Source organism: Lygodium microphyllum, chromosome 11, assembly GCF_053477565.2.
Source record: "Lygodium microphyllum isolate KBCC chromosome 11, Lygodium_microphyllum_v1.1.10, whole genome shotgun sequence".
In the NCBI taxonomy this organism is placed as follows: Eukaryota; Viridiplantae; Streptophyta; class Polypodiopsida; order Schizaeales; family Lygodiaceae; genus Lygodium; species Lygodium microphyllum.
This window is the reverse complement of record NC_141145.1, coordinates 85115561-85139746: the sequence shown is the minus strand read 5'-3', so window position 1 is coordinate 85139746 and position 24186 is coordinate 85115561. Positions and strand designations below refer to the sequence as shown.

Here is a 24186-nt window from a genome sequence, read left to right as displayed (position 1 = left end):
GACACCCCTACTTAGATCGCATCCTTATCAAGGAAGAGCTACACATTGCTAGTCACATGGACTCTAGTGACTTCTTGCTTGATGTCTTTACTTACATCACCCAGCTTGCCATCCAACTTTCTACATGGACTGATATGCACACATGGAAGATAATCCAAACTTGTATGCTTGGGTCATGTAGACGTAATGCACTATACCCATGCGTAGCACATCCTTTACACTCCTACCTTCAATCCCAAGAAGGATTTCTCTCAATTTCAAGGGGAAGGGGGTAAGGGTAAGCAAAAGTAAGGGCAAGGTAAATCAAACCAAACATACAAGTAAAACAATAAAGGAAAGGCACATGTTGGCAAGATGGAACAACTTGTGAGTGCATAAAAGATTAATAAAATTTGAAATCAATAGACTAATTGGAAGAAAAGTCGATTTCTACATTTGAGAAATTTAGTATAACAAATATGTAATTGATCCCTTTTGTTTGTGATTATTCTGAATAACACTAAAGGAGAATATGATTTTATGATAGACACCCACCATGGTAGGCCAAGAAAAGGCTAGTAAATTGCCTTTTTTGAAGGAAGAACACATGCAAAGTACGGTCTTTCAGTGGAAACACGAGCCTTCAACAACCTAGAAGACGTGGCCATTGAAGAACGGGCTGTGAGGCAGATCATTGAGCAATGCAATCTGTAGAAATACATGGAAGCAGTAGGCCAAGGGGTGGACTACTTCCACTATGTAGAAATACATGGAAGCAGTAGGCCAAGGGATGGACTACTTCCACTATGTAGAGTTTTTGAGGACTTTCCACAGGAACCGTGGAACCTTAACTGTGCATGAGGGAGAGGAAACTAGTTGGGTGCAAATTGAATTGACCTCGGAGTTGTTGGAAAAGGCATTGGGCTTGCTGAACAAAGTAGAGAGGAAGCCAAACACAAAGATGTATATACCTTGCTATGAATGGACAAAGTAAAGGTCCACAACAATGATGGCATCACTTTGGTAGATATTCTGGATCCTTAAGTCCAACTCCAAGTGAAGATGGTGCATGCCTTGTTTTCTAGTTAGAGGTACAACACCATCATGAGCCACATTAATGTCCCCCTAGAGAGCATCACAGCAAGGTCACTAGATGAGGTGAACCTCAATAGTTTTGTGAGGAAGACCATTGAGACTTTGATAAGAGATTTGGCAATGGGAGGATAGCTTGGGGGGGGGGGGGGGGTAATCCCCTGCCACCAAGGCTAAAATAAAAGCTTCATCTTCAAAGGCCTCAACCATTAGATTTGGTGGGATCCTTACTGCTATCATCAAGGAAGCATTGGGTCAAGGGCAGGAAGAAGCAAGAGAAGAAGTGGATGAAACAACAAGTAGGTCACCATCTCACCAAGAACACGAGGCGCAGTCTAGTGAAAGGACACTGAGTGAGGAAGAAGAAGACATGGAACAAGAAGAGTAGACTAGTCAGGAAAGGCTAAGAAGATGAAGAAGAAAATTGCACTACAAAAGCATGAGTCCAAAAAAGTCGATGAGGAAAGAACGAGAAAGAAGTAAGAGGAGGAGGAGGAGGAGTTGAGAAAAAAAGACAAGGAATACATGGCCTTCGCCATGGGTAGGTCCATTGAGCAGTAGTCCAGGCAGGACGAGCCGAATCCCATGAGCCTGATTAGAGATGAAGGGCCAAGCTCAAGCGCCCATGTGCCAGGAGTTTGTGCCACCTATAGTGCAAGAAGGCAAGGGCAAGGCCCCAATCACCCCCATTCCCACTCTCGTGATGCTCCCCACCACCACCGCCATGTCCACACCCAGCTCTACGAGCCAGGTGGACACCAACAACTTAATGGCTTGGGGTCCATACTTCATGAATAAAGAAATAAGCCAAGGAGAAGGAGAAGGAACCCCCCCTGGTAGGAACCAAAATATTAGTTGCAATAGACGTCGAGTCGAAGAGGCAAGACCCAAAGATGCAAAAGGTGGCAGGCTCCACAACCTCCATCTCCCCACAACAAAGAAGCCACCCAAAGAATATGACAAGTACATCAAGGAGCTTCTCTCTCAATTGGAGAAAGGCAAGGAGGAGAAGAAATTTGCACTAGCACAGCTAGAAGCCAAAAAAGAGGCCATGGCTGCATCCCAAGTGGAGAGAACATGCCAAATAGCTATGGCCCAAAGGGAAGCCAATGAGTTCAAGGAGCAGCTATTACAAGCTAAGGAAGAGACAGAAGAGGAATGGTAGGTGCACTTCAAGGAAGAAACTGAGACCATGCAACATCTACGATGGCACAATGAGGAGATTTGGGCTTTACGAATATCTGCAAGCTGAAATGGAGAAAATCACTAAAGCCATAGAAGAACTGGAGGAGCTAAGGGAGGAAAGAGCTCACAGGTACGAAAGAGAGGTAGAGAAACTAACCCAAGAGGCTACCTCAACACAAGAAAAGCATCAAAAGCTAAGGATAGAAATGAAAGATCAAGAATGAAGGCTGACAGTGCCAGCTCAAAGACAGAGGAAAAGCCTCAAAGATATAAACAGAAGGGTAGAAGAATGGGCTAACCAGAATGAAAACAGAGTCAAAGCCTTGGCACGCCGTCTCGCTAAAGTTGAAAAAGAAAACATAATTGCTGAAAGTAGAGGGGAAGCCGCCCAAGTAAGCTCCTAAACCTAGCAACATTGTTGTAGCACATAGGGTTGAAGGTCACCACAGGGGTTTCACAAGAGAAGAATGTATGGGGGTTCAAGAGCTTAGACTCCGGAGATGGTAGAAATAAGAGAAGGGTTGAAGGTTTCAAGCCAAGTTCTTGAAGATGTTCATAGAGCTTCCAATTGCATGTTGTTAGCAAAGATCACAAGAGTATTATCTCAAATTAAGCTTGTTTTCTTGTTTGTAAGAGCAATCACAAATTATAAAATCAAGTACAATATGCTATCATGTTTCATAAACAACTCTATATCCCATTATTCATACAAGATGCCATAGCACAAATAAACTTTGCATGATTACATTCAATGTAGACTGTTAGGGACAAAAGCTTATGAGTCAATCAAGGCTTGTAAGGCAAAGAGACTTGCTTCAAGAGAGCTTCAAATTGAGTTCTTGATAAGGATAAGTTACCACAGCCAAGAAATAAGAGAAAAATCTTATGAGTCAATTACAAGGATTGTAGGGAAAAGAGAGCTTCAAATTGAGTTCCTGATAAGGATAAGTTACCACAACCAAGAAATAAGAGAAAAAACTCCTCTTAATTCAACTCAAAGCATCAATGAATGATCTACAAACGTTGCCCTGTCATAGGGGCACATAATAGTTGCATATTTTGACAAGATGTCTTCTCTAGAGTAAGAAGTGAATTAAAAGAACAATGTTGTAGCTAATTCTATAAATATGGCTGAAGATATCAGCCCCAAATCAACCTTAATATCTTTTGAAACCCATCTTTGATGATAGCATTAACTTCCCCTAATACGGTGTCGGTGTGTTTGATGTCGAGAGTCCACCATGAGGGTAAGAGACAGCAGGGTAAAGGTAGATTCAGGGAGAGGAGTAGACGAAAGAGAAGGGGTTTGAAGAAATTTAAAACGTAGAAGAATACTCCAAAAAAGAATTAGAAAATGTAGAAATACTAACAGAGATGAAGCTTGTTAATTTCTTTCAGCATTATGAGAAGATATGACTCTTTAAAAAAAAAACATGTATAAAATAATACCTTCCTCTATGCTACTCAGATTTCCAATCTGTTGCTTTCATTGGCTCCAAAGGGGGGGTAAAATACCAACACACATGGTCATAATTCTACCATATCACTCCTTCATCTCCCCCTTTGGAGTGTTTTCCATTGCTTGAAAACAGTGATCGCACATCGTGTGATTTTATCAATCTCTCTTTTTATATAAAATCCTCTCAAATTGTTTTAAAGCTACATGCTTTCTCTTACATGTCATTCTAATGTAGAAGTTATCTATAGTTTTATGGATTTTTACAAGAGATAATATCTAAAATATCAAAATTTGATTAAAACTTGTCTAAAAATCTAATATTTTTGAACCATGGACACTAAAAGTAATGTCTAAAATGGCATTGGCTCTCTAAATCAATAAAAAAATCACACTCTAGATTGTTTTACATGGTGTGCAGGTACTGCCATGACATCCACCCCCTCCTAACCTGCACATCCTTTGGCATGTGTCAAAGTCTTACAAATTTGCAGTGTTAAAAGAAGTATATTGTGTCATGTCAATGTCTTCATCTTCTGCCTCTTCTTCTTCCTCTATGTCTTCATGCTCTTGAATGATATCCAAGTCTTCTAACTTATATGTTGAACTTTCTCTTCGTTTGAAGAGCTTGATTCTTTTTTTAGCTATGGGTATCTTCATGCTTGTTCCATCCAATTCAGCCAATGAATATGTGGCATTGTCATGAATGACCTTTACCACATACAAGCTAAACCAATGCTTTACCATATTTCTACAATCACTGAATTGATTATCTAGGTTTCTATCATAGACAAGCACCTAGACATTTTCTTGAATTTCCCGTGGCCGAAGTCAATGTCGCTTATCAAATCTTCTTTTGTTCTTTAGGCTTGCTATCGTTAGCTTCTCAATAGCTACTTGAACAACTTTAGGCCTTCTTTCTAGTTGTCATATGCACAAAGTCAGCAACTCTTCTCTATTAATGCCTTTCTCCCAAGGTAGAAGACTCCATGTGAGAATAGATTCTTCAATTGGCATAATTGGTTGTTGTCCATGCATAAGTTAAGCTGGCATATGGCCATTCATTGTATTGTGAGTAGTCCGATTAGCCCATAATGTAAAAGGTAGAATTTAAGGCCATTCTTTGATTTTTCCTCTACAAGATTTTGCTAGAGCTTTGGGAATAGGCTCGTGCCCTCTCTCACTTTTTCCATTGCCTTCAGGATTGTAGGACGATATTAAAGTGAACTTAATACCCAATTGAGCAAAGAAGTTGTGCGCCTCATCAACATCCAACTCTCCTCTATCTACAGTTACTTTATCCACACAACCATATCTATAAAACACTTCTTCAAGCAAAAAATGACAAACAGCTTGAGTGGTCTTGGTTGTTAAGGCTTTGCCTTTAACTTGATTTGTTAGATCCTCTCTTGCAAGAACTAAATATCCCATATTCCATATTCTTGTAGGCATGGTTACAAGATCAATAACCCATCTATAATGTATAACAACGGATAAGTAAATTGTAACCCATCTCGAAGCTTCACCTATCTCCAAGAGCATGTTGGCTTCTAGTTTACCAGCCTTCTTCCATAGATAAATCTTTAATCTTTGTTGCTTTATGCTGATCTACAGTAGTACCTTTTTCTATTCTTATTGTACTTAATGCTATCCCATTAAAAAGATCAGCTTCACCTGCAAGATTTAGCTTTAGGTTTGTATATGTAGCAACTGAAAAGGTACTTTCTGCAGCCATGGAATGAAATTCAGCAAGTATAGATTCTTCAGCTTCATCATCTTCCATCATCTCTTCTTCTTTGTCATATCTTGCACATGATACCATGTCAGCGAGATTTACCTTTCCTGCAATATGCTTTAATTCGGGGTTAAGAGATTTAATATATGCAATCCATCTTCGCATAGCAGTGTCCGGTGTAGAGCAGTTGGCAATCATTCCCAAGAGTGGAAGACAATTACTTTCTACCACTATGGAAGCACCTATAAAGTATTCATGATCACACTTGAATGCTGTTACAACTCCCCACAATTTCCTTTTTGTTTCTACATCATCCTACACAAAAACTCAAAGAACTTGCAAAAAAGCATGCACTGTTTCTTTAGCTTCATTACCAACATATTGTCTTTTTTTAAAATTACATTAATAATTACATCATGGAATTCACGTTTGGCAATTACAAGAATTTTGCCTAAGGTGAATTCAATTTTGCTTCGCAAAATTCATTCTTCTAGGACTCGTTTGAGATTAGTTGTAGATTTTATGTCAGATTGCAATTTGTAGCCTAGTTGCTTGCCTTTCTTCTTTCCTTCGATCTTCTTTGTTTGTGGCACATCTTTCATCTCTTGGTCTAGGGTTATATTTTCAGTAAGCTTTGGTTGTTCATGTGTTCTTCTAGTTATCCATTTTGGAGGGCCAAAAGTGAAAGGCCTTGGTTCATCTTCAGTTCTTCACTATTCTTCAATCAAGACTTCTTAATGATTGACGCCAACCAAATGTGCAAAGCACATAATTTTTTCATCTTTCCAAAAGATGAGCTTCTGTGCTTCAGCCTCACGGAAGGCAAAACACTCCCTCTTGTCATGTTGTTTGTTGTCACACTAAATACAATGCCTCTTAAAGCCTTCTCTCATTGGTCTTTCAGTTGATGATCGTCCTCATTCTTCAACTTTGACATCGAGCTTCTCCACTTTGGAACTAATTTCTATAAGATTCAAATGAAGGTTGCGCATGCTTTCAATGAGTTCATCCATGACATCATTTTTAGAAGGAACTAAAGAAGAAAGAGTCAGTTGGTTAGTCAAAGGAATAGGGGATTATAGAAGGTGAAACAAGCTCCATGAATGGAGTTGTTGAAGTTGAAGTAGAGCCCAATCTTAGTGATATCCGCTCTCTTCAAGCAATCATGTTAACTTCATCAGTAATATGTGTCCATGTAGTCTTGACTCCTGATTTGGAGGTATCATCTTCTAGGCGATGAGCAAGCTTCTCTTGCAGAATGGAATCTGCAGCCTTAAGGAATAATTCAATCTTTTGGCCTTCCATAATTTGTTGGTCTTCAATATCAAGTTGCCCAAATTTACTTCCAAACTCATGGCATAAAGCTATTGTAGCTAAACATTTGTTGGGTTTCTTAACCCAATCAGTAAAACTTTTTCTCATCATTAAGCCAAAGTCTTTTGAGAAGAATTCTCACTACAAGAATTTGGGCTAGTAGCGACGCCGATTAGCGATGGTGGATAGCGGCGTCGCTATTCACCATCGCTATTGGCGTCGCTAATAGCGTCGCTATCTGCGTTGCAAATAGCGACCCAAATAGCGATGGGCCACAGGGAAAAAACGCGGCCGAAACCGAGTGCGGTTTTCATTTCTTGTTTGCTCCATTGAGAGTTTGAGAGCGAGAGCGAGGGAGAGAGCGACCGTCTTGAGAGAAGGAGAGGAAGAAGACCCGCCGCCGCCGCCGCCGCCGCCGCCGTTGTTCACGAAGGAGAAGAGGAGCCTTCATCGCAAAGAGAAGCCGCCCCACGCTTGCCATATCTCATCGGTGAGTCTCCCTCTCTCTTTCTTTTGCTTGTTCAAGGTTTAAATCACTCTCTTTTGCTTTTTTAGGAGAGGAAATGAAAGACAAAGAGAGGGAGAGGAAGAGAGAGGGAGAGAAAGAGAAAGAGAGGGAGAGTGCATTCTCTCTCTCCCTCTCCCTTTTGCTTGTTTAATGTTTAAATCACTTTATTTTTTGCTTGTTTAGGAGAGGAAACGAGAGAGTAAGAGAGAAAGAGAGGGAGAGGGAGAGGGAGAGGGAGAGGGAGAGGGAGAAAGAGAAAGAGAAAGAGAAAGAGAAAGAGAAAGAGAAAGAGGGAGGGGGAGGAAATGAGAGAGGGAGAGAAAGAGAAAGAGAGGGAGAGGGAGGGAGAGTGCACACTCTCTCTCCCTCTCTCTTTTACTTGTTTAATGTTTAAATCACTTTATTTTTTGCTTGTTTAGGAGAGGAAATGAGAGAGAAAGAGAGGGAGAGAAAGAGAGGGAGAGGGAGAGGGAGGGGAAGGAAATGAGAGAGGGAGAGAAAGAGAAAGAGAGGGAGAGTGCATTGTCTCTCTCCTTCTCTCTTTTGCTTGTTTAATGTTTAAATCACTTTATTTTTTGCTTGTTTAGGAAATGAGAGAGAAAGAGAGATAGAGAGGGAGAGAAAGAGAGGTAGAGGGAGAGGGAGGGGAAGGAAATGAGAGAGGGAGAGAAAGAGAAAGAGAGGGAGAACCCAAAAGTATTGTAATAGAAGAAGAATCCCTTAAATTGAGTATAGGATATTTTCTCTCAGGTCTTATGACTATGAGTAGAATTGATTGAAATAAATTTTATTACTATAGTTGATAAATTTCATAGATGGCATTAATTTTAATACGTGATCCTAGGACAAAAAAACAACATTTCTAAGATGCTTTTTGTTGAGACTGATTTGTTATTAGACTAAGAGATCCTCAATGATGCTCAAAATGGATTACTTATACTCAAAGCCCTCTAGTGCAGTTTTTTACAATAACGAATAATTATCTACCGGGACAAACAAATCCTTGAGCATGATACAAGGTCGAGATATAACATCGGAAAATCTCTCAACTACTATGTACAATGCAAGATTTATGGTCAACTTGCAACTTGACGTACATCTCCATAAAGCTATCCATTTAAGCCTCGTTTGCTTTAATGTAGATAAGATGGAAAATGAAGAAGGTCTTATTGTTCAAGACTGCGAGACGTATCTTAATCAGCGTGTCCCATGTCCTTGCTCTCAATGCAAGTTGGCAATTAGACGAAAACGCCGACTGTCTATAGAACACGTACGACGATTTGGCGAGTTTCAATCTAAGATCATTGATCAGGCAATTGCGGATTTTCAGAAAATGGTAATTTGAAGTTAATATTAATCATGCATTGTACTCGCAAGCTAATTGAAAACCATACACAATAAGATTGGGTCTTGTTGGCAAATTTTCTATCCAGGGGGGTGATGTCTCGACCCAAGGAGGAGTGCACCCTTTGCGGCCAATTAGAAGAGTTCGTGGACATGCGATGGATGGATTGCAGGAGCCAATCCACCACTCACAAGGCCCATCTATACCGTCAATGCCAGAGGAGACAGACAACCTTCCCGACCTACCTACAATCTTGGAGCCTGAGATGGAGGCAATGATCGATGCATTGATTCCCATGGATGTTGAGACATCTGACCCGCTTAGAGAGGAAGCATCCATACCATTATATGATGGGTGCCGAGTATCTCGGTTGAAGACATTGCTTGCACTCTTAAGTGTGCAAGCAAAATACGGTTGGAGCGATACGAGTGTGACTAAGTTATTCAGGTACCTTACACATAGGCTTGATTGATTATTTTTTTTAAAAGTATTATTGCAAACATTTGTGCTTTTTCAAGGTGTTTTATGATTTTTTTCAGGTTATTGAAATATCATATATTACCACCTACAAATACCATGCCTGAGTCTCGTGATGATGCACGACATGTTTTACGGAAGCTTGGCATGGACTACAATAACATCCATGCATGTATCAACGACTGCATATTGTTTCGAGATGAATACGAGACTATGGAGACATGTCCAAAGTGTGGTGCTCACAAGTATGGACAGGACTTGCAAGGGCAAACCATCCCTCAAAACGTTCTCAGACACTTTCTACTCATCCCCCGCATAAACCACATGTTTCGCACGTCTGACATGGCAAGCTTGACAATGTGGCATGTGCAGAATAGGTCTACGGATGGAATTCAACGAATATCAGCGGATTCGCGCGCATGGAGCCACATTGACTCTACCTTCCCAGGCTTTGTGCGAGAGCCAAGGAATCTTCGGCTCCGTCTCGCCATGGATGGTGTGAACCCATTTGGTTTGTGCTCGACTTCTTACAGTGTGTGGCCTATAGTGCTTGTCAACTACAACATCCCTCCATGGCTTTCTACGAAGAAAGGATATCTCATCCTTAGCTTGCTCGTCCCGCGCCGCTACAAAGTAAAAAATATGGACGTGTATCTTTGTCCATTAGTCGATGAGCTTAAGATTTTGTGGGAGGAGGGGGTCACTGTGCAAGATATGAGCAGGCGCGATGGTCGGCTGTCAGCCAACATTCGAGCCATTCTCATGTCGACGATGCAGGACTTTCCAGGATTGGGAGAGTGCTCAAGTGAGAAAACCTCCGTTCTCGCTGGTAATATCTATATTTTATTTCATTCAATCAAGTATTCACTAGGTCGTGGCTCACCTTACAACTCTGGTTACCTCACGTTATCATGCATGTCCATTGTGTGGGCCACAGTTAGACTCCCAAAGGTCATGAACCATGAAGAAGATGGTATATCAAGGACACGCCGCTTTCTTGCTGAAGGATCATGAACTCAGGGAAGGTTTTCTTGGACGACCTCCAACACGTATGAACGTTGCAAGCTGGTATGAGCTGAAAATGGTAAACCCGGAATCACATCCAAATGGAATGCGACGGTTCTCAGTTTTCTACGAGTTGCCATATTGGACCAACTTACAGGTCAACCACTTGTTGGATCCCATGCATATTTTCAAGAATGTGGGCAGCTTGCTATGGGACCACATCACAGGAAAGAGAGACACTATAGGGTCACGAATGGATTTAAAGGAGGTAGGTAAGATGGAGGCGCTTTGGCCGCAGTCGAGTGCTGAAGGGGAAGTGCAGCTTCCTCACGCTCCCTGGGTTTTGTCTACCAAAGAGGAGCGCATTGTGAAGCAAGTAATCAAGTTTATCCGCACTCCAATGGGTATGATGCGTTCTCTCAGGTCCGCATTTTCTAAAGATGACCAATTGTCGGGGCTAAAATCCCATGATTGGCATAAGATATGTCAGGTTTGTGAGTAAAATGGATTGTAATTAGCGTGGGCATTTTGCAATTTGAAAAGTGGCCATTATTCATAATGCTTTCTCATTTGTGGCAGTTTGTCCTACCGATCGCGATCGCAAGATGCCTTACTCCAGAAATTTGCGGGGCCATTTACAAAATGTCCACTTTGGTGCAATGGATCTCACAGAAAGAGATTAAGACGTCCTCTATTGAATCCGCAAGGCGGGGAGCAGTTGAGACGGTCAGTCTCTTTGAGAAATACATGCCCACTAGCATGCTCACGATACAAGTTCACCTTCTTGTGCATCTTGTGGACGAAGTGGAGATTGCTGGACCTGTCCATACGTGATGGATGTTCTTCCTGGAGCGCTTCATGAAAACCCTGAAAGGCTTTGTGCGACAATGAGCTCGTCCAGAAGGTAACATGGCAGAAGGTTGGTTCGTGTCAGAGGTGTTAGTGCATATCTCACAATGGCTACCAACGGTGGAACCAGACAATAAAATGCTATGGACGCTGAAGGACAATGATAGGCTGACTGGAGATGTGGTGGTTGGAAATGGGGTAGAAAAAAGAATGGATGCCTCAATGGAAGAGAAGGTGAATCGCTTTTGTATGTTGCACCATGCCTCCATGGAGATGTGGCTCGCCAAGTACTAGATTGCAAGGCAAGATCGAGAGGAAGCGCAAGCTGAATTCCGACGCAGTACGCGTCACCGACCGATTCGATATCCTGAAGGCATGGAGGAGATGCCGTGGTTTATGTCAACACAATGGTTGCATGGAGCCTTGACCGCAGCATCCAGCGAAGGAATAGAGGTCTCAATCGAGGAGTGGGAGTTCTTGAGGGGATGTAGTCCAAAGGTAATGAGGGTTTAGAATGTGTCGTATCTAAATTTGCTTGCTACATCTAATTTGAGTGTTTCAATGTACAGTACAAAATATATAGTGCAGCATGGTCGTGCGGACGGCATTTTCACGTAGAGCGTATTGACAAAATGCACTCCACAATGGACTGTGGTGTCATGGCAAGGTTTGAGCAAGAGAGCCGGCGACGAGCAACGGATCCGAACACGGTTGTGGATGAGATGGAGTATTTTGGGAACTTGTAAAGTATTATTACGGTGGATTACCGTAGCTTCTCCATGATACTATTCGATGTGCAGTGGTTCAAAGTGATACTTGGAGGAGCTGGAGCAACAGTTCGACGAGGTCCATCTCGATTTCTCGAAATAGATTCCGAAAAAAAATGGACGGATTTGCGTGACACCTTTGTGTTGCCGGCCCATTGTGAACAGGTGCAAAGAGTCATTTGCTTGCTAATTGTAATACGACATGGTTTATGTCACAATGGTTTGAACTCGCTTTGTATGTGTTTGTGAACAGGTAATCTTCTATCCAAACCCCCGACAACCTCGATGGTGGTATGTTATACCTTCAACTCCTCAAGTGCAAGAGTATATGATCAAAGCGATGTTCCAGGCATAAATGAAGAAAATATGCAAATAGAGGGGTCGATATTACAAGGGGTGGAGGCCACCGCAAGTTTGGAGCCCGCATCGGCTAACAATGATGGAAATACAAAAGTCCAAGAATTTTTTTGAGAACGAGGCAGACTCGTTCTTTTATGGTGACATGTCTATCGACCTTCTAGTGTATGCAGAGTTGTGTCAGGAGATTAACATGGGACCATAGAATACTTCATTCTTGGATAATTGTATTACTCAATTCGTTGTTTAGATCTTCCATAAAGGTACATAAGATATGCATTTTAAGAGGGATTTTTTAAAAATGATTTATATTACTCTGCTTTGTATAGTTTAAATTGATTATTCTAACATCATTTTTTATCTGTGCAGGTGACATTTTCAGGATGAGTCGAGGGATGAGCGATGAGGAGTTTTAGGACATGATGGCACGCATGTCTCCAGATCAGCTCGCGAGATCCAGAGAGATGGCAGACCAGCAGCTGTCTCGTTCTTTGTCAGGGCGCTCTACTAGATCTGCTTCAGCGCGATCAAATGCTTCAGCTTCGAGCAGACGATCTCGACGCTCATGACTTGGGCCAGAGGAAGGGACTGCATCGGCATTAGGGGGGTGCTACTGTGGAGACATGGACGTGGTGTCTTCGTCTCGTTGTTCAGCTGGAGGTGCGTCACCTCCAAGATTTGGCACACCTGTGGGGACATCTACTCTAGTTACTCCGGTTTTTGTGCAGCCGTCACAGCAGGTGGCATGCCTTTTGGTGGCACCCCTTTGAGTGGCACTCCGAGAGAGGGTATCCCCGTCGGTACACCGGATGTACAAGGGTCTCCTGGATATGCCCAGGAGTGTGGACGGAGATGGGAGAGGACCCATCTTAGGCAAACTCCTAGGGGTTATGGATACCTAGTTGATAGTAGGTCAGGAGCCATCATCATGAATGATGAGGGGAGGAGGGTGATGGCTCGCATGAGGGAGTTGTGCCAACAAGTTTTTCGGCACAACGTCCTGGATCATTGGAAGAACATACCGGAGGGGAGCAATGACTACATAGTAGCATCCTTGCATGAGGAGTTTCTGGTGCCAGCCGCAGTAGATAGATTCTCTACGGGCTGGATGATGAATTGCATGCGTGCATACATATCACATAGACAATTCGACGCATGCAAGGCAATCAAGAGTGGGGCTGCAAAGCCCGAGTGGTTAGATGTAGACGCCTGGCGCCAACTAAGGGAGAAGGCTACAGATTCGCCAGGACGTTGGAGTCAGCAGCGGGAGGCGGCGAGGGCACGACTCGAGGCCGGAGTGGTGCATCATCTTGGGAGTGGTGGCCACAGGACATATTTGGAGGACTTTGTAAGTTTCTCTTTTGTTTTGCTTATTTGCTTTTTTGAAATATTCTTTGTACTGACAATCATGTTTCTAACAGTTAGCATTTTGTTTTCTTTGCAGCACTCCATTACAAATCGCGATCCACAAGGCCTTGAGACTCGATATACAGAGAGGCACGGTCTCAATGCATTGATCGACTGATTGTATAGACGCGGTGGCCCTGTAAGTCACTCATCTTTCTTGTCCGTAGTTACCGTGAGATATTTGAATGTATTATTGTATGGTGGATTGATATGTTGTTTCTTTTTCTGCAGAATCCGTTCGATGCTCCTTTGCGGCGGGACGAGCTTTCGGGGGATTAGGATTTCTAGCTCGCCCTTGGATCCTTGGAGCTCACACACCTTTAGTTTTTAGTCGCATGATCTATGTAGACATTTTCTATGTATTAGTGATATCCTTTCATGATTGTACCAATCGTATTTTATGCGATCATGTATTTATTTCATGTATCAATTTTATGATTTCAGTATACATTCTTTTTGTTTGCAAATGCTTTGTATGCAGTAGTGCAGAAACTATTTTGTATGGCTCTCATACAGCACACAGTGCTATATGTGGTAGGGCAGCTTGCTGCCTTGCCACAAATTTTTTTTCCCCCTATTACCGTCGCTATTTGCGTCGTAAATTTACTGCTCGCGTCGCTATTGGCCTCGCTATGAGCGTCGCAAATTTACTGGTAGCGTCGCTATATGCGTCACATTTGCGACGCATATAGCGACACATATAGCGACGTTTCTATCGCATCATCAATAACGACGCTTTTTGTGACGACGGAGGCAAATTTTGTTGTTTGTATTTTCGTCACGTTAAACGTCAGTATAAGGTCTATATCTTGTAGTGTCTTCACATAGTGATTTTTTGAATGTATCCCTATCTGCATCTTGTTGAAAAAGACCATGGATTCTTTCTTGCAGACCATGCTTGGCTAGTCTAGAAAAATAACGACTCCATGCATGTTGCAGTACAACAAAGAAGAGCATTTTTTGAACATACAAGTAAATAAAAACATAGACATTCTAACCATTAAATTGTTTTAATTCCTGTCCAACTTTGTCTAGGGCCTTGATAGCTATGGAATCAATCTTCTCTTCCTCCTACCTTTGCTGCTGTTGTTGTAACATTTGGATTTTTTATTTCTGAGTCTACTGCAGTATGTGCACCAATTGTTGTAGAGTATCTCCTGAAGAATTTCCTATCTTGGAGTCCTTTTACACCAACCTTCATGTCGAGTTCACCAATGTGGCAGTGTGTAGGGTTGAAGGTTACCACAGGAGTTTGGGAAGAGAAGAATGTATGGGGGTTTAAGAGCTTAGACTTCGGAGATGGTAGAGATAAGAGAAGGGTTGAAGGTTTCAAGCCATGTTCTTGAAGATGTTAATAGAGCTTCCAACTACATGTTCTTAGCAAAGATCACAAGAGTATTATCTCAAATCAAGCTTGTTTTCTTGTTTATAAGAGCAATCACAAATTAAAAAATCAAGTACAATATGTTGTCATGTTTCATAAACAACTATGCATCCCATCATTCATAAATGATGCCATAGCATGAATAAACTTTGCATGATTACATTCAACGTAGACTGTTAGGGACAAAAGCTTGAGGGGAGAGAGTAAAATCCAACAATGTTGTAGCTAATTCTTTGAATATGGTTGAAGGTATTAGCCTCAAATAAAACTAAATATCTTCCAAAATTCACCTTTGATGATAGCATAAACTTTCCCTAACACAGTGTCGGTGCGTTTGGTGTTGAGAGTCCACCATGAGGGTAAGAGAGAGCAAGGTAAAGGTAGATTCAGGGAGAGGAGTAGAGAGAAGAGAAGAGAGAAGAGAAGAGGTCTAAAGAAATTGAAGACGTAGAAGAATACTCCAAAAAAGAATCAGAAATGTAGAAGAATACTAATAGAGATGAAGCTTGTTAGTTTCTTTCAACACTATGAGAAGATATAACTCTAATAGTCAAACATATGTATAAAATAATACCTTCCTCTATGCTACTCAGATTGCTAATCTACTTCTTCCATTGGCTCCAAAAGGGAGGTAAAATACCAGCCTACATGGCCAGAATTCTACCAGATCACTCCTTCATCTCCCCCTTCCGAGGGTTGTTCATTGCTTGAAAACAGCAATCGTGCGTCGGCGATTTTGTCAATCTCTCTTTTTACATAAAATCCTCTCAAATCGGCTGAAAGCATGCTTTCTTTTACATGTCATTCTAATCTACTAATTGTCTAGAGTTTTATAGATTTTTACAAGAGATAATATCTAAAATATTAAAAATTGGCTAAAAATCTAATATTTTTGAACCATAGATACTAAAACTAATGTCTTAAATGGCATTGGCTCTCTTAATCAATAAGAAAGCCACACTCTAGATTTTTTTACATGGTGTGCGCGTAGCGGCACGACAATGTGCCTTTTTAGATATCCTATTGGACGTCACCCAGGCAGAGAAGGGAGAGTCCATAGAGACAATGAAAAGCAAACTAGGAATGACTCATAGAGCATTGAAAGAAGGACTGCAAATGCCGCCACAACCTAGCAGAGTTGACCCAAGGTTGGAAGAGCAATACCATTATCTTCTATTGGCAGGCCTTACGTCATAGGAAGTGGACGTACTCGAGTTCATCGAAGAAGAGCAGGAGGAGCCAAGCTAGGAGAGAGACATGGATGTGAACTTTGGAATGGGACCACACGAAGAAGAGCTTCTCCCATCGCCTCCTTCCTTGCAGCCTGAAGAGTAGTAGCACGCAGACACCTCTGCAGAAAGAAAGGCGGCACTAAGGGAAAGAAGAAGACAAATGGTGGAGGAGACAAGGAGAAAACGGAATGCCAAGCGAGTTAGGGCACCCCAGGCACCTATCCCACCATACGAGGATGATTCTCTAGTAAGCTTCCATGCCAACCTTGTGACCTGGGAGAGGCAAGAAAGGTGGAGCCGTCTTTTTGACTTTAACTTCCAGTTCCCTACCACCTTGCGAAGGGTTTCGCCCATCAACGTAGTGGAGGAGGTCATTAACATCGGAAGCAGGTTTGAACAAAAATGGCTTGAGGGGAGAGAGTAAAATCCCACATTATGGGCACTGAAGATGCCAAAATTTGGCAAAATAAGGTTTTTGAAATATCAAGGCGTGTGCTTGGCTACAAATATCAACCTACATGGAGAAGAAGGGTCTATGACTCCAACCTGGACACTTGGATGACCTTTTGCAACACTCAACCCTTCGAGTAGAATGACCCAACCTTTATGCCTTAACCTCAAAGGATGGGAGTGTATTTTGACTCTAGTATCCACAACCGCTCAAATTTTCCTATAATCTATAATCCTCATTGTACTACATATGAAGATGCCCTCATCTTCACATCAAAGAACTTGTATGATACACTAATCCACTTTACCAATGAGTTCTCTTCATGTCCTGACCCTGCCTTTATTACTACTTGTAATTACCTTAGACTGCCTAGGATGCTCCTTAGGCAAGACCCCACCTCGTAGGAGCGTAGCCTTGCAGTACTACATTTTGATCCTAATGCTATAGATAGTTGCAGGATGGCTCGACTAATGATGCGAGCTGCTCTATTATCTTCATTTTTCTTAGCTCTTCTAGAGGATATGAATGAAAATTGCTTCACCCACTGCAATCATCAATTCCAGTCCACCACCACCCTTCAAATCTGCCTAAACCTCAAGAGGTACCTTCAAAGCCACCAATTCCTTAACAAATATATTAGGCCGCCTTCTCTAGGTCACTCCGATAATGAAGAATAAATTCTGTCACAACTACGTAACTTGAGCAAAAAAGAAGAAGAAGAAGAAGAAGAAATACAAGGAGATATAATGCAAAAAGGCAATCATAGAACATGGAAATGAAAAATGATATCACACGTAGACATACTAGGATGCATAGGGGTCATAGTCATTGCATCTGGGGGTTCTCAAGCTAGGTGCATCCAGTGGCCTCGGTCGGTCGGTGTGTCTAACCCCTATCCCTTTTGATTCCCCATGACACATGCTTAGGGCACATCAAGGGCAGGACACGCTGAGAGAGGTAGCACTCGCCTACAGTTATTTAGACATGTCTCCCTAAGCTACACGTTGTGCACCTCTCTTATGCACAAACTAAATCCTCAAATGAGAGACAGCGCCTAGGCTTACGCCCAGTCTCATCAACAAAAAACCATCCACCAGGAATAAACTAAGCAAACCCCCAGGTAGTGCACCTTATTTTCTTTCTAGGTACAAACAAAGGCCCCGACCACCATCTCTAGAGCTGTATTATCCATGCAATGCACTCCCCATCTTATGCGATAATGTCACCATGCAAGTGCAAGAAAGTAGGGGGATTGGATGCAACAATCCAAGTTAAAAAATGAATGAAGAAGCTCATTTGGAACAACACAAGATAATACAATCGAATAGGGCTAGCAGAGGGATCCGTCCAACCTGATGTTCAAATTCAAAGACATAAATCTCTCCAACACACCCTCAACCAGGGCTCGTATACAAACTCAAAAAGCCACATGGCTACCCCAGCAACACCTTTCGACTCCCCACCCAGTAGTGTCATGGAACTATTGAAAAGTGAATGAAGAATCTCATTTGGAACAACGCAATATAAGACAATCATGGAGGGCCAATAGAAGGATCTGTTCGACTCGATGTTAAATTTCAAAGGCATAAATTACTCCAACACACCCTCAAGTACGTTTCATATACAAACACAAAAAGCCTTTCAAAGATATAAATCCCTCCAACACACCCTCAACCAGGGCTTGTATACAAACTCAAAAAGCCACCTGGCTACCCTAGCAACACTGTCCGACTCACCACCCTCCAGTAGTGCCATGGGACTGGCACTCAACTAGGAGGGCATAATGTTTATTGCAAAGCAAAGGAAGTGAAAAAGAGGCATCAAGAGAAAAATTACACGGTAGGAAAAAGGAAAATGCGCCCTACAAGGGAGTGAACCGAAAAAAATCTAAAAGCATGGGAACAACCACCATCAGTCCAAGACACAACCATGGAAGCTACAAGAAGCCAAAAGCAAGAAGGCACACCTTTAAATATAAAGGCACAACCAAAATCTCTATAAAAGAGCGTCAGGCTCAATCTTATGCAATTTGTTACCATGAACGAGTAGTAGGACTAAGCTAGGAAGTTAGGGCAAAGGGAAAAAGGGCCTAGGCCACGGTTCAACATGTAAAAAGAGGATGGATACCCATGGGATTTTAGGGCATGTATATACAATTCAAAAAGGGAATGAGAGCTCATTCGTTTCTGTGTGGCAAAGTGGACTCTTCTTCTTCTCTTCCCTTCCGTGCTTGCTTTTGTGTGCTTGAGAGAGGAAGTGTGAGAGTGTGAGGGAGTGAGTGTGTGAGGGTGAGGGATCAAGGAGATGAAGCTCTCCACCATCTTCTCTCTTCTTATTCTCTTCTCTTCTCTTGTCTCACACACGGCTATGGAGGATGGAGCATGGAGGTGGAGGCTTTGTTAGATATGATCAATGCCCCACCCTCATTAGGTGCTACCAATGATCCATGGTGCTCAAAGTTGTAAGGCCCCCATTATGAGGAGAAGCCAAGTGTGAGCCTGGACATTGGTGGAGTCCTCACTTGTATATCAGATGAGGTCTATGTGACCGGATGGCAAAAAGGTGACCGTTGTGGGTCTAATCTGTGGGTTAGACGGAGTGGTTAAGCTAGTAGCAACTCGAGGCGCATTGCATCGAGTTGCGGTGTAAGGGAGTTAAAAGGGGCCCCTATTGTGGGGTCCGGGGCCTGGCGAGTGTCCTGGGGCAGCGCCCCCGGCCCTGATGGTAAAGGGAATATTCCATGGAATATTCCCTGTCCAACTAGTGGAGGCTCATATGGTAGGTCGGTCAGCAGGCCGACCTAACGACCTTCGCAGGCTATAAAAGCTAAACCCCTTCGCAGCCATCTCACACTTATCTTTCACCCTGTCAGAGTTGTTGTTCCAGCTAGCCTTAAGCTCTTCACCTATCTTCTGTCTAGATCACCATCTAAGCTTCACACAGTGGAAGCGCACGGGTGGACAGAGCCATCTTTGTATCAGTTGTTTGAAGTTAAAGAATTTACTGATTCTCCTCTTATCTGTTGTGTACTCTCTATCTCTTTCTCAGATTCTGTTTGATGCGCCATGTAATATTTTACAGGCTTGAGAATGCTTGAGCTTTTATCAAGAAATGTGGAGCTACCGGTGTGCTTGAGAGAGGAGACAACTGATTTGGGCATTAAGGTAAGCTCAATACACTCGTAGAGAGGGATAGCACATCGACTATGTGAGAGGTAACCATTAGTGCTCCCTTGAAACACTTGAACAATAAGCGGTCCCTGGGTCTTGGGGGTTAAGCATGAGCTCCCTTTAGAGCTTTCTTGAAAGAATCGGAGTTGGAGTCCTGTAGAAAAAATTTGTCACTCTAGCCCGCAAAGCAGGTGTGACAAGCTGTAAGAAATAGTTTCTCCACTTGGTCAAAACTTTGAAGAACCACATCTGGCTTTAATGTAGGCTGATACATTCCAACCAACAAATCATTTTCTCTCACTAACCATAGCCTCAATCACATTGGTCGCACCATGCATATACTCCTCTTCTTGATGCAACAGTCATTGATTCAACTGCTACTCTATTGTTGCATAGATAATTGCATCTCCTGATTTTGCATTATCATGGCTAAAGAGAGAGTTTGTAATAAAGTCTTTATCTCATCAGTCAAAAAGGAAGAAGTAATCGATGAAGAATATCGATTAATCAAAGAGTCTCCTATCTTGATAATCAGAAGCGATGCTTTCATGTTGGATTCACCAAATGTGGCATGGAGTTCGTGCGGGTGTTCGTGAAAGTCGCTCGTTGTAGGGATGCTTTTTCATGGGAGTACTCAACGTAAAATATTTATCTAGAAGAATTTTAGATTCAAGACAAATGAGAAAACAAGTTATTTGATTAAAGATATAGACAAGATACAATATCAAAAGACTCGAAAGTCATATGAAGAGCTTGAAATTGAATTTGTGATGATAAATTGTTATTGATATGAAGTCGCGTAGTAAAGACGATGAGGTCGATGTAGAGAAATTTGTCATGTATCTTTTAAGTAACCAAAATATTGCTCCCTAATTGGAAGACAATATCAAAATATCAAACTAAGAGAGAAGAGAAAAAGGTGGAAATCATGATTTATGGAAAGATCTTCAAGGAAGGCAACAATCACCAAGCTCAAACTCAAGCCACCTTCATAAGTGACTGGATAATGAAATATTCAAAGTAGGCAAGGGGCTCAATGCTCAACCTCAAGCCAGTGCCTTCGAACTTGATGGCAAAGCTTTAAAGAAGCAATGAACTTTAAGCTCGATTGAAGAGTCTCTTATGTGTGGTCTTCATGGAGAGATGTAGGAGGGCCTTGCACCTCTTCTACCCTCCATATATAGTCTTTCCTTCCACACATTGAGTGGGCTTTTTGCTCTAGTTTTTTTAAAGCTAAGCTTTAAAAGCTTTAAGCATTTAGAAAAAAAAAAGAAATACATTTAGTAGGTTAAAAATTTTAAGCTCTAAACGTCTAAAGATTTTTAAAGCTTTAATTGTTTTCTTTTCGCCACCTTCACATCATCAATGCGTATGTCGTCTACCTTGCTGCAATGAGGCCCTGTGTCTTCTCTGGCTACGAAATTTGGATCGTTGCCAATCCTTCTCTTGACCAACTCTTGTACAACTAGTATCCTTGTGGAGCCTCCCACTAGGATAACCTCCTTCATATCATTAAAACTTAGTTTTTCATCCTTCATGGTATTCTCGACTGGAGTGTCCAGATGGTTAGAGCAAAGCTCCTTAAACTTGGCCGAAGTCACAGATCGGTTTCAATGTGCTCTGAAATTCACATATTCTCCTGCATAGGCTCCGAGATGTTCAGAATGTGCAAATTTCTCTATTGGCCTTCGTGATGATAGGCCTTACATGCATAATACAGAATTGTAAATAGCACAATGCCTAATAGCTCCATAATTGCCAAAGCAACTGCAAATATCATAGCCAGAAAAATATGATGCAACACATGTCTGCCTCAACTGCTTTTGCAAGGTCGACGGTAATCACCACCGCTGACAAGAAAATAAGATACATGACATAGAAAATGTAAGAAAGAATCGATCCTTGTCCCCTTTATAGGCTGAGTACTCTTCTTTAGAGCTTTCAACCCATAGCTCTCTTCTAGAATAGAGATCATATTGGCAATGTTGAGAAGATACATGTGAAATGAAAGAATAGAGCAGAATAGATGATGCTTCTTTTCCATAAGAAAAAAAAGGCAAGGGTTGTGCTTTTTGTAAGTCAGGTCTCGCTTTGATGTTCTAGGCATTGGCAAAAGTCCATCTCTTATTCAAATGAAATTCCCCAATACCTTCAATCTTTGAATCATATCAAATTCCATCATATTTTTGATACTTCAACAAAGCCTGTAACATTGAGAACCCAAATATCTCTTCATGCAAATCTTTTTTCATGTAATGTGCCCTAGCAAGGATATGTTTTGAAAGAGAACTTTGTGCCCAATCATTCATGTGATTTGAAAAATGCAAATTAAAATCCATGCAATGCAATCAAACAAACAATGCTTCCACACAAAAATATTGAAGCAAATGTGCCTACCCTATCTACATGTGCTCGTTCGTCGTCATGCAGAATGCAAACAAAAAGACATACACAATGGAAAATAAATTCCTAATGACACTGACTAATGTGTTCAAATTCTTGGTGAAAAATTGCGCCCTTAAGTTTGCAGTGGTGGACACAAAGCGCCACGACATCGGTGCCTCCTATTGTTTCTCTTTGTAGATTTGTGGCTCATGACATAATCACATTTGTGATAGATGATGCTCAGTGGGTTAATTGCTTTCTTTGAATCCACTGGTTATCTTGAGACTACCGGATACTTCCTTCTGTCAGTTGTGGGTCCTAGAGGAGAGACCATGCCTATGACATCCAAAATCTAGTTGAGTGGGGCCCAATTTGATGTCAAAGAAATGAGGAGTTTGAGATGGCTCTTGGGAGAGACTCGCAAGACCGTAAGGGCAAGAAGTTCTTGGTTTGGGATGGGAACCATAGACTAAAAACATGGTGGAGTTGCATCAAAGAAAGTAAGTACTCATTCATACTTTGTCCCTTATACATGTAAGCATTGAATATTTGTATCCCATTCTTATATAAGTCAAGCTTCAATTATAGATTACTTTGAGAATGCTCAATAGCATTTTTTTGTGCAATGTCAATTCTTTGAGGTGTCAAAGGAAAAGGAAGCAGAGCTACTATTTGCATGGGATACCACTAATGTGTAAGTCTTCTTCGTTCAACTATTCTTCTCATTGTTATTCTTATGTTTGCTTTCATGTTATTCTTATGATTATTATGAAAACATTTGCATGGGATACCACTAATGTGTAAGTCTTCTTCCTTCAACTATTCTTCTCATTGTTATTCTTACGTTTGCTTTCATGTTATTCTTATGATTATTATGAAAACATTCTCATGTTATTCTTATGTTTGCTTTCAATAGTATTTCTAAGGCATATGTTTCTCCAAATATTGCACATGCTGTGTACATGTTCCTTGTGGTTTAATATCTTTGCTTGTATGGAAGGCAGATTACTTTGAGAATGCTCAATAGCATTTTTGTGTGGAATGTCAATTCTTTGAGGTGTCAAAGGAAAAGGAAGCAGAGCTACTATTTGCATGGGATACCACTAATGTGTAAGTCTTCTTCCTTCAACTATTCTTCTCATTGTTATTCTTATGTTTGCTTTCATGTTATTCTTATGATTATTATGAAAACATTTGCATGGGATACCACTAATGTGTAAGTCTTCTTCCTTCAATTATTCTTCTCATTGTTATTCTTATGTTTGCTTTCATGTTATTCTTATGATTATTATGAAAACATTCTCATGTTATTCTTATGTTTGCTTTCAATAGTATTTTTAGGGCATATGTTTCTCCAAATATTGCACATGCTATGTACATGTTCCTTGTGGTTTAATATATTTGCTTGTATGGAAGGCACTCTTCTATCTCTAGCTCTCTCATATAGAATGTGTTTTTCTATCTCTGGATATATAATTTTATTTATGTTTTGGGATGATAGGATGAATTACATGCCTTCATCTCAACAGAATTTTCAAAGGTTGAGGCTCTTGGTATAGATGAGACAAAGAGGAATATACGTTTAGATAAGGCTATAAGAGTGTAAGAGCAGTGCCTCAAGGATAGGGATTACAAATACTTATGCATTGCCAATCCCCAAAATGGGGATGATTTCTTTATTTAGCCTACAAGGTGGGATGATGGGAGCATGCTCAAGATCACAAGAGACAAGTTATATTGTCTCACAAGATCAAAATTCTCTCTAGAGAGGTAATTTATATTCAAAAGGAAAGTTTTCTGCATGTTTCTTTTTTCTTAAGTGCTTCCTATTTATGCATATTGGTGGGCATTGCAGGAAAAAACTATTGTTGCATCTTATGAGTTTTACAAAGTCTAAATATCCCCAATACCCTCACTTGGGTGACTATAAGCTCTTTTGGATTTACATGAAGAAAGAGACATATTGGGCTCATTTGCATTTGGAGGTAGTGCTATAGATCCAAAAGGATTCAAGTAAAAGGTCCACAATAGTCAAAATCATTTGAGGAGTTCTTCAACCTTAACTTGAAGAATCATGTCATGCAAGTT

The 24186-nt window shown here is 41.3% G+C and overlaps 1 pseudogene; it reads right to left on the bottom strand.

Annotated features, from left to right (window-relative positions):
• Nucleotides 1–21323: 21323 nt before the first annotated feature.
• LOC148029040 (uncharacterized) lies at nt 21324–21757 on the bottom strand (annotated as a pseudogene).
• Between the last annotated feature and the right edge of the window lie 2429 nt (nt 21758–24186).